Raw genomic sequence first — 11590 nt, 5'->3', positions numbered from 1 at the left:
GAACAGCTGTGGATGTGCTTTTGAGGCTGAATTTGCCAATGTCATGTTTAAGAGGTCAGACCTATGATGGTGCTCCGAACATGTCAGGAGCTTATTCAGGTGCTCAGGCAGAAGTGAAGAAACAACAGCCACTGGCATTGTACGTGCATTGTGGGCCTCACTGCCTGAACTTAATTACACAGGCTGCATGTCAGGCTAGTTCTGTAATACGTGATGCTTTAGAGTGGGTACATGATCTGGGGTCATTATGCAAACAGTCTGGAAGATTCAAAGCTATGTTTTCAGCAGTTGCAGCAGATTCAGAGGGACCATCAGTATCACTCAGACCTCTCTGCCCAACCAGGTGGACTGTAGGGGGAACTGCTATCAAAGCAGTGCTATCTCAGTATGACAGTATTTTGACTAGTTTAGAGGAGATGGCAGCAGCTGGATCTAGCACAAGTGCTAGGGCAAATGGATTGCATGAGAGGTTTGAAAAGGGCAGAACAGTGCTTGGACTTCTTATGGCATTGGAAGTTATTGAGGAGCTAGAATGTCTGAACAAGTCCCTGCAAAAACGGACTGCAACCATTGCAGGAATGAGATGCTCAATAGAGTGTGTCAGATCCACTCTACAGTTGAAAAGAAATGAAGAAAGATTCCATCAGATGTTTGACAAAGCAGCGAAAATGGTGAACTCCCTTGGTATTGAGCCCATTCAGATTCCTCACCAGAGATGGCCACCAAAACGATATGCTGGCGGGGCTAGCCAGCACACTCCCAAGTCACCTGAAGAGCATTACAGAGCAGAGTTTTACAAAGTGCTGGATAGTGTTGATGTTCAGTTTCAGGAGAGGTTCAACCAGCCAGATCTAGGTGTCTTGCAGAAACTGGAGGAAATTCTGCTCACTGGAGAGGTGGATGGCATTATTGATCGTTACCCAGAAATTAACAGACAGAGTCTAAAGGTTCAGCTAGCCATGTTCAGATCCAAATATACCTTTACATCCAGTACAGAAGTGTCTACTATCATTAGGGGAATGCTGGTGGAGGTGAGGGGTCTGTTTGATCAAGTTGAAAGCCTTGTCAGGCTGCTTTTAGTCATCCCAGTATCCTCGGCTGAAGCTGAAAGAAGCTTCAGTGCCCTCAGAAGATTAAAAACATGGCTAAGGTCAACAATGACTCAAATGAGATTGAACAATGCTGCTGTATGTCATGTCCACCAGGAGAGACTGGACAGTGTAGATGTACAACAAATATGCCAGCAGTTTATCTCAGTTAACGAGAGGAGAAGGCATGTGTTTGGCTCCTTCACATAGTGGACATTGAGTTGTTGTGTGGGGCACCAGTAGTCCATGTCTGGGTTCGGTGGTTGAATTATCCGTCCCCACCAATGCCACAACCAAATCTACGCCCTTGCCTCTGGGAGAACTGGGCACAGCGAGGGGCAACAGCCGTTTGTTGTTGGCGGATGGGAGGTGAGGGGAAAGAGAAGAGAAAAGGAAAAGAGCATAGGGAGACAGAACAAACCACAGCCTAAGAGAGAGAGAGGACATAATTTAATGACATGCTGCAGTGGTATGTAAACAGTGTATCAAGGTGCATGGTAATGTATCACGTTGAGTCTTGTAGCAGTCTAAGGCAATGTCGACACATACACGGGTTTTTTTGAAAACAGAGATTTTCCATGTTAGTTTTTTTTAAAAAAATCCCGTCCACACGTGCCGTTTTGAAAAAATATCTCCGTCCACATGTAAACGCTAAAAATGAAATGTTGGCCAATCAGAAGTCTAGAAGCCTGGGAGGGAAAGACTAAACAGGGTTTTGTACCCTCACAAAACCTTAAGTACTTCTGGAAAAAAAAAAAAATTCCTGGAAAGGCAGATAATTTTGTGTTACTTTTATTCTATTACTAACTTTACTAAAATTATTTTTCTGCATTGTCTGACAAAGATCAGGGCCCAGGAGAGGTGGTGGTCAGGGCTGAGTGCTTCAGGTCTATGAAGAAAACAGAGAAATCTCACAAACTCAGTGAATGATCATGAAGTTGTTGTGTTCAGTGTATATAATGCATTAATGTAATAGGTTGTAGGCTATTGATATTGTTGCTAGGATCATGTCAGGCTGTCATATCAGGGAGGTGTTCAGAAATAAGTGCATTGGGCAAACATGCTTTCTTTAGAAATGGATAATACTTTCTAAGGATATTAATTGATGATATTAAATGCATTGAAATATTGTACTTTGTAGGTGGTCCTAAAAAATTTGCAGCCTGTGCAACTGCTGAACTTCTCTCGCACATGTAAGGCTGGAAAAGCGTTGTGCAACCATTGTGTTGCTCTTCTGTTTCAATCTGCGCACTATTCGCAGTTGTCTAAGTTGTTCCCCTGATGTTAAGCTGTACTCAAACCCAAAACAAGAAAGACCACAGAGGGAGTTTGGTAAGTGCTTGCTACTGATGGGGTTTCAGATAATATCACAACATTGGATGGGGCCATAATATTTAATACAGAATGGGGGCCAACTTATTAGTGTTAAAAGGCAGATTCTAGTGGTAATATAGTGAGTTATAGGGCATAGCAACTAATAAAAATGACTGGTTTCAGCATTTATAAATTTAAAGTTTTGATATGCCATGGCAAATGTAATGAATAAGAAAATCTATCTCTTGCCCCCCAGTGGCACTATGACATCATCTATTTGAATTCTAATCTGAAAACTGAAAATCTGTTTAAAATTATCCTTTTTTGTTACATATCATTCAGCTGGTGTCTTTCGAATTTCACACCTCTAATCATTAGTCATAATGTTCATTTGTATAAAAAAAATATTGCTATCGTTGTACCTGTAATTGTAGTAGATTTCCCGCTAAATTTAAAATGTGGGTATGTGTGTGTGTGTGTGTTTTCTTTAACATCCAGGAGCAAACTGTACAAAGGCCTTTACGGGGAACTTCCTGACCTCTCTGTTCTGCAGATATCTGAAGTGTACCAAACTTTCTCTGATGCTGACCGGCCTATGATCTGTAGCATGGGAATAAGTGACGATACCCCACTTTTGGAGTCACTGTTCGGCAAGGTGCAAAAAGGAAGTCCACTTTCTTATAAGCAACCAGCCAAAGAGAAAGCGCAGACCCTCTATAATGCTCCACCTCCTCCATCATTGCCACTGCAAGACTACAGACTGAAACCATCAGAGTACATGTCTGTCTGTTCCAGGAAGCAACAGCTGCACATGAAAAGTCTGGAGGTGACCCAGGAAATGTTCCAGAGCATTGAATGTGCTACGTGAGAGCAGAGTGAGTGCGCCGATTGGTATAATGTACGGAGACCACGAGTGACTGCATCTCGTTTTAGAGAGATCTGTCATGTGGGCAAGCCCGCTGAAGAGCTGCAGGCTGAACGCATCTTAAAAGGTACTCACCAGACAGGCCCTATGAGGAAGGGTTTAGAGTTAGAGGCAGATGCGATCTGGGAATGCTGTCAGATAAAATGAGTGAACCACTACAAATGTGGATTTGTGGTGCAGCCAGATGCACCATGGATTGGTGCATCACAAGATGGTGTCATTTTTGACCCCCTGGAGCAACCTCAGTTTGGCCTAGTAGAAATGAAATGTCCAAACATTAAAAGTTATGTAGATGCACCTTACCTCAAGGTCATCAGTGAGACATTGCAGCTTAAACCAAAACATGTCTATTATTGGCAAGTTCAGGGCCAGCTGTTAACTACAGGTATGAGTTGGTGCGATTTTGTAGTCTCCACTCAAGAAGATGTTTTCATACAAAGAATACAGAGGGGTGAGGGTTTGATGGAGACAATGAAGCGTAAGGTAGATATGTTCTATTTTCACGTGTACATGGACAAATACCTTGCAGTATCATAAATGGGTAGCTTGTCATTCTTGACTTTAATGTCATAAACTTACATGGTGGGCAAGGGCCATTGTATTATTTGCCTGTCGTGGTGTTTTGATCAAAATAGAAAGCTGTTGGTAAAAGTAGGTTTGGTGAAGAGTTCACACAGACTAGTTTTGTGTTAGTATTAATATCGGCAGTCATAGTGTTCAAACCATGTTTTTTTTTTTGTGGAAAAACTTTGATATGTTTACTGTTATGAAACTCAAAGTATGTCAAATACAGTTGGTAATTTGAAAGCTATGTGTGTTTTTCTTTCAGAATTCCAGGGAAACAGTATTTAGCGTCTTTACAAAATCTATTGCAGTCAACACAGAATAGAGCAATAGACAATGCGGTTAAAGTAAGGCAGTTTTATTTGCAGAGTAACAGTAAAACATCCAGTGATTTATTATTGAACTTTAACCAGGAAAAGGGGGTGTGTTAGCTGTTCATCAGTTTTACTTAAGTAACAAAATTTCACACTTCCATTGTTGGGGAGTAACTAAATACATGAATTTAGAATAATAACAATATTCTAAAAGTCTATTCAGAATACAGTACTCTGATTAAACAAAGTAATGAAATATGCTACAAAATACATTTAACGGCAAGAATTCAGTATTCAGTAACTAAATACAATTGCAAAGTGTTCTCCCAACACTGGCTACTTCTCCCACATACTACAAAATAGACTACACAACACACATTTCAAGCTTTTAATCAACCACCCATTTTTTGACCAGGGGCCCGTATTGATAATTTGTGAGGAGACATGCAACAGTAAAAATTTGGTTTATACTTCCAGAAATGGAGAGAGGGATGACAGTGTCAAAAAGTTTGTTTTCTTTAACCCTCCTGATCAGCCTCTCCACGTGGACCCTCAGATGTGCAATGGACTGGGTTCTAAGGACATCCACATCTGACATTTGAGCGTGCTTGGACAAAAAGGCTGGTCAGTCACCAGCAAAAACATGCAACCCACACAGACCAAGCAGTTAGTCATTTTGTAGAACTTAGTTGGTCTGTTTACAGGGCTCTCGGTGGATGTGCTGGTGGAAAGGCTCTTCTGACCACTGGTGACCCTCACCATCCTGCTTGTTGCCTCTTGGATTAGATTCCAAAAGGCCATCAAATGCTCATATGACAGAAATCTGCATTTAAATGGTGGATGGTATTATAGTTTTTTCTGCAGCTATTGCTGACTTTCAGATGACATTACAACGTTCTACTGGCCAATGTAATACAGATTGGAGGTAAGTAACATTAATATTGTTAAAGTGATGAGGGCTAGAAACGAAAACCAACTTCAGCCTCATGTTAAAATGCACATTTGTGTGGTAATGTTATAAGACCATGGGTCACTAGCTGAAAACTTCAGAATTTCTTACCTTGTATAGTACCGAATGTCATCAGGTGATGTGGCAAATCGGTGCAGTCCAAATCCCTGAGTCAAGTGATAAGACTCAAGCTGTTGCCTGAGTCGTGGTCTTCAATCAGGGGGATGGAGGCTGGAGCAGGATCAGCACAACCAGCGATGGATATATCAGACACATTGTTTTCATCCTCTGTGTTGTAATCCTCGGTTGCCACAGCCACGATATTAACAGGTCGAGGGCGGCGCTCCCAAACTCCGGGTCACTCTGTCTTTTCCAAAAAAATTATGCCAGTGGAATAAGGAGGTGTTGTGTCTTCACTGCTTATGAAGAAATCGCCTCGGAGCCGTCATACAGGTTCTTTTTATTCCGTAGATATGGAAGAACGTATCCACACACTGTAAACTGCTAAGCTAGCACATGAACACACAACCGGCGTACCTGTCTACTTCCGGTGATTTCAAAATAAGAGTTCGAACATTACATCTCCCTTTAACAAACAAAACGCTTCCTTGGTAGTGAGACTATAATAAGATGTAAACAATATACTTCTAAGTTTCAATATGCTATGCTGCTGTATGTGTATTCTAAACATTTTTTTTTTTTTTTTTTTTTTTAAACATTTCAACACTTCTTAAGTTTCCAAACATTTCAACACTCTTTTTAGTTTCTGCTGCATAAGTGTCTCTTTTTTCTTTGTCCTTTTTTTTTTTTTTTTTGGGGGGGGGGGGGGTTACAAATCAAGGACCTGCCTTGGCTTGATGGCACGGCCGAATCTGGTGCGAGGGCAGGGTTCAGTCATTGTAGTTGGAATGTGGTGGGGAGACCTGGTCTCTGGAACAATGTCTTGAGTGGTTTGCGTGTCATCACAAACGCCAGTTTGTGTGGGAGTGCATGGCGAGGTGTCCTGGGCGCTGATGAAGTGTCGGCGATTGCGTCTCAGGAGTTGACCATCACCTGTTTTAATGTGATAGCTGCGTGGGGTCTCTGCTGGTTTGACAATAGTGGCTGGCTGCCATGTCCCATCTTCTTGTTGGTAGCGTATTAGTGCGCCAGCCTGCGGTGTCGGCAGGGGTCGGGCGGATGTGTCATAATGTCTTTTCTGACGGAGTTGACATTCCTCCCGTCTTTCTTGCACAAGGCTTTGTGGGGTGACCTGAGGGCGGAGCTGTGTAGTTGTTGAGGGCAAAATGGAGCGCAATCTACGGCTCATGAGGATTTGGGCTGGGGATTTAAGGCCATCAACAGGTGTGTTCCTGTACTCCAGCAAGCTCAAGTAGGGATCCATCTTGTCCTGTTTTGCTTTTGTCAGAATACGTTTTGCAGTTTGGACAGTCTTTTCAGCTAAGCCGTTGCTCTGGGGGTAACGTGGGCTTGATGTAATATGCTGGAATCCCCAGTGCTCTGCAAAACGTCTGAACTCTTGTGAGCTGTAACATGGTCCGTTGTCGCTTATGACTTTCTTCGGAATGCCATGTCTGGAGAATGTGGCTTTCATCTTGTGAATCACAGCTGCTGTGGTGATGTTTGGCAGGCGCTCGAGTTCAAAGTATCTGCTTAAATAGTCACAAATGACAATGTAGTTTTCAGAGTTCCATGAGAACAAATCGGTCCCCACAGTTTGCCATGGGTTCTCTGGGATTTCTTGAGACAGCATGGGCTCTTTTTGGTTCGAGCTGCGATGCGTTTGGCAGATGTCACATTTCATAACTGTCTGTTCAATCTGTTTGCTCATGCCTGGCCAGAACATTATGTCTCGTGCCCTGTGTTTGCTCTTTTCGACTCCAAAATGTCCAGTGTGTATTCGTTGCAGCATGTCTTTTTTCAGTGAGTGCGGAATTATTATTCTTTCACCTTTCAGGAGAAGTCCATCTGCCTCAGTGATTTCATCACGATGGTTCCAGTACTCACTGACAAGTTCTGGGCACTTTTTGCGTGTCTCTGGCCAGCCTGACCGGATGATGCGTTTGAGGGTGGAGAGTTGTTTGTCTTGGGCTGTGGCAGTTTTAATGCATTCCGGTTTCTCTGTGCTCACTGGTGCTGTCCGGATGATTGTGTGCACTTGTGTTTCCATTTCCTCACTTAGTGAGCTGTCACTGTCGTCTATTGACTTTCTTGATAGCGTGTCTGCTACTGGGATCTCTTTTCCAGGCCTGTGGACAAGTGTTATGCTGTACTTCTGAAGAGCAAGCAGCATACGTTGTAGTCGAGGCGGTGCCAAGGCTAGCGGTTTGCGTAGTATACTTTCCAGTGGCTTGTGATCCGACTCAACTGTAATATGACGTCCGTAGATGTAGTCATGAAATCTTTTACAGCCATAGAGGATGGCGTAGAGTTCTTTCTCTATTTGAGCGTAGTTTTGCTCTGTTTTGTTAAGCAGTTTTGAAGCGTATGTGACCGGCCTTCCTTCTTGCATGACTGTTGCACCTAGTCCATTTTTAGATGCGTCTACTTGTAGAGTTACTTCCTTTTGAGGGTTGAAATATGCAAGCACTGGCCCTGGTTCGGCAGTAAGGGTGTCTTTGATTTGCTGGAAAGCACGCGCGTGTTCTTCTTCCCATTTGAACGGCATGTCTTGGCGCAGCAGCAGTCTGAGTGGTGCGCTCATTTCTGCCAGGTTTGGGGCAAATCTGGCGAGATAATTCACCATGCCAAGGATTGTTTCCAGCTCTGCAGCATTTTCTGGAGGTTTCATGTTTTTGATAGCTTTTACCTTGAGTGGGTCTGGTTTCAGCCCGTTGGTTGTGAGCTTATGTCCGAAAAAACTCAACTCTGTAACACAGATGTGGCACTTTTCTGGATTGAGTTTTAAACCTTTCTCTCTTGTGCGGTTGAGCATGGCTTTGAGGTTCTTGTCGTGTTCCTCTTTTGTTTTTCCGAACACAATGATGTCGTCAACGATGCCTGCCACACCTTCCAGGCCTTCATATGTCTCGTCAATCCTCCTCTGGAACTCATCTTGAGCAGACACGATGCCAAAGGGGAGTCTGAGGAAGCGGTATCTGCCGAAGATTGTGTTGAAAGTAGTCAAAAAGGATGACTCTTCACTTAGCCTGATGGCCCAATAGCCGGAACGTGCGTCGAGGATGCTGAAAAAGTTTGCACCTGTAAGCTTGTGTGTCACATCCTCAAGAGTGGGGAGTGGATAGTGTGGTCTCATTATGGCTTTATTTAGAGGTCTTGGGTCCAGGCACAGCCGGAGTTTGGGTCTTTTCGGGTTCTCACAGATTACCAGAGCATTGACCCATTTGGTGGGCTCTGTGACTTTTTGGATAATCTTGTCTCTTTCCATATTGTCCAGCTCGATTTGACCCGATCTCTGAGGGCAAAAGGCACTCTTCTTGGTGGGCACACGACTGGTGCGACAGTCGGGTCCACGGTGAAACTGCACTCACCTTGGAATTCCCCAATGCCTTTGAAAACATCAGAGTATTCGCTCATGATGTCTGGTGCTTTGGTGGGCTGCCCTGCTTCCATGCTCTCCGTTACTGCGTACACAACCTTAATGAGTCCGAGGGCTTTGCATGCTCTGAAGCCTAATATTGGTGGGCCGGTGCAGTCAACACCATGAAACGTCTGTTCTGATTTTCGGTCTTTGTATCTGCTAATCAACTCACAGTGTCCGTTGACTTTGAGTGGGTGGCCCCCATAGCCAAACAGTTTGTCCTTGTCCTCCCTGAGTGGAGTTTGTAGCATTTGGAAAGTGTTGGCTGGTATGATGTTCGCTTGTGCTCCAGTGTCCAACTTGAAGGTGAGTTTTATCTTATTTGGTCCCAGTAGTATGTCTGCAAACGGACTGTCTCCATTATCCTCTGCAGCTATGCTGTCTATGAACAGCTCTGGCTCTGAATCGTTAGCCTCTAGTACAGTGTGCACCTCTCTGTGTCCTGTTTTTCTTTCCACGTTGCTCTTAGATCTGCATACTTTTGCAAAGTGGTTGAATTTATTGCATTTCAGACACTGCTTTCCTTTGGCTGGGCAATCAGTTCGTTTGTCGTGATTCCTCCCACATGCCATGCAGGCTTTGTTTTGGTGTCTGAAACTTTCACTTGGTTTGCTGGTTCGTGGTAAGTTTTGTGGCTTTGCGCCTTTGCGACGTATGGCATGCACTTCATGGTTGTCGTTAGTCATAGCTTTTAGCTGTGACTGTGCTAGCTCATAGGAACGGGCTATGTCTATAGCTTTCTCTAGCGTAAGAGTCCGTCCTTGGCTAAGTAGCTTCTCTCTGACGTGAGGAGAGTTGGTTCCAAACACTATTCTGTCTCTTACCATTTCTTCACTTTTTTCATAATCACAGTCTTTAACAAGGAGTTTTAGCTCTGTGACGAAGTGCTCAAAAGACTCACCGCTGTCTTGTGTTTTTTCGTGGAATTTGTATCTGGCGAATATAGGGTTAGCTTTCGGCGTGAGGTACGTTGTGAAGCCGTTGTAATACGTTTGTAGCACCTTAGCTTCGTCTTCTGTTAGGTTCCACGTATTACTTATATCTCGTCCTTTGTCTCTGATCCACAAAAGTAGGAAGCTGCACTTTTGTTCCTCTGACTTGTCTTTGAGTGGTCCAGAAAACATTAGCTCCACATGCTGTTTGAAGCGGCGCCAGGCGTCGGGTAGGTTGGACGAGTCCCAGTCCATTCTCGGGGCTGGTACACCGTAGGCTTCCATTTTCTTCCTTTTTTTAAATTTATATATTTGTTTTTTTTCGAGTGGGTCCGCTGAGGAGTTACTCACTCTGACACCATGTTGTGTCTTCACTGCTTATGAAGAAATCGCCTCGGAGCCGTCATACAGGTTCTTTTTATTCCGTAGATATGGAAGAACGTATCCACACACTGTAAACTGCTAAGCTAGCACATGAACACACAACCGGCGTACCTGTCTATTTCCGGTGATTTCAAAATAAGAGTTCGAACATTACAGGAGGGAACAACTTTCGGCTGAAGACAACGCTTCCCAGGGGAAGACACAAAGATCTCTAAAGTCTCAAGATGCCAACAACACATTCTAGAGCTGGTCGTAACTGTGAAGCCGTCCCTTCTGATTTCAGCCATGGATTATCAGCCATTGTGCGCGCAATTCAAGATCTTTGGGAAAGGAGTGAAAACTTAACATCCTGTTAAATCTCCCCCAGCAGTACACAGCGGGACACAGCAATGGTGAGCGTTCCCACCTTCTGCGCTTTGTAATTTAAAGCGATCTTTCCGTTTCCGTATTTTGGACATGATTTTGGAGTCCATCTTTGCAGTAGCGATTGACCGCAAAATAAAGCTACCGGAAATGTACAACACTACATCCGGTCTTAAAAGAGGAAGTTAGCATTAGTGATGGGATTTCCGGCTCTTTTTAGAGAACCGGCTCTTTCGGCTCGGCTCACTAAAAAGAGCCGGCTCTTTCAGCTCCCAACCGGCTCTTTAGGTTGTTTTGTTGCTTTAGTTAATTTATTATTAACAACAATATAAAATTATGCACAAAAGGAAATACTAATGTAAAAAAAAAAAGTGGTTTTATTTATATATGTTTATATATAAATATATGCGGTGGCCCCTAGAGACAAAGCACGTACAAACTCCAAAACACATTTCTAGCGTTAACTGAACTTCCAAAACAGAGCTACCTAGATCACTCAAATTACACAATTGAAAGCACATGTGTATGGTTTGTGTATTTATACACAAGCACTCATATATATTCAAATAATTTAAAAAAATTTCAGTTACCTGTTACTACCACACACCAAATCCGGTCGTTGGTACTTGCTGGCTTGTGTAGCCACTTGGTAACAAAAGCTCAACACTGCGCCTAGCATCCTGGAGAACTTCTGTTGTCTTTTGTACGTGTTTTGGAGTTTTTACGTGCGTCTGAGTTTTTACGTGTCTTGGAGTTTGTACGTGCTTCAGAGTTCGGACGTGTTTTGAAGTTTGTACGTGCTTTGTCTCTTGGGGCCACCGTAAATATACTTTTATTTATTCACTCCACATAAAATGTAATAAATAAATCATATAATACAAAAAACAACTATTTATATTTCAACTTTCAACTATTTAAATTTTCAGCTTTTTCCTTTTAAACAAATTTAAAGTGAAACAACACAAAACACTGCAAACCACAACACAATTAAATATAAATTAAAATATAAAACAAAAAGAAGATGCACATTCTCTGTCATATGGACCTGCATGAATAAACTTTCTGAATCCTTTATCATCTGCAACTGAAAATAGTTGTGGATGATTACTATACCTTTCTAATGTGACGTTGTTGTCCCTGGCTCTCTTTCTCTGTCTCTCCCTCCTGCTCTGTTCCTGTGCTACAGCGAGTGTAACTACCACCCCTCCGCCCTCTT

At 43.1% G+C, this 11590-nt stretch overlaps 2 pseudogenes; one reads left to right on the top strand and one right to left on the bottom strand.

Moving 5' to 3' along the window:
- Window positions 1–416: 416 nt before the first annotated feature.
- On the top strand, window positions 417–3474 carry LOC146361651 (uncharacterized; annotated as a pseudogene).
- Window positions 3475–5005: 1531 nt separating this feature from the next.
- On the bottom strand, window positions 5006–10469 carry LOC146361650 (uncharacterized; annotated as a pseudogene).
- Window positions 10470–11590: the final 1121 nt, after the last annotated feature.

The sequence above is a fragment of the Perissodus microlepis genome, chromosome 23 (genome assembly GCF_051167445.1).
Source record: "Perissodus microlepis isolate ML-2025 ecotype Zambia chromosome 23, ASM5116744v1, whole genome shotgun sequence".
In the NCBI taxonomy this organism is placed as follows: domain Eukaryota; kingdom Metazoa; phylum Chordata; class Actinopteri; order Cichliformes; family Cichlidae; genus Perissodus; species Perissodus microlepis.
Note: the sequence above shows the minus strand (reverse complement) of the source record. Positions and strands in the feature narration are given on the sequence as shown.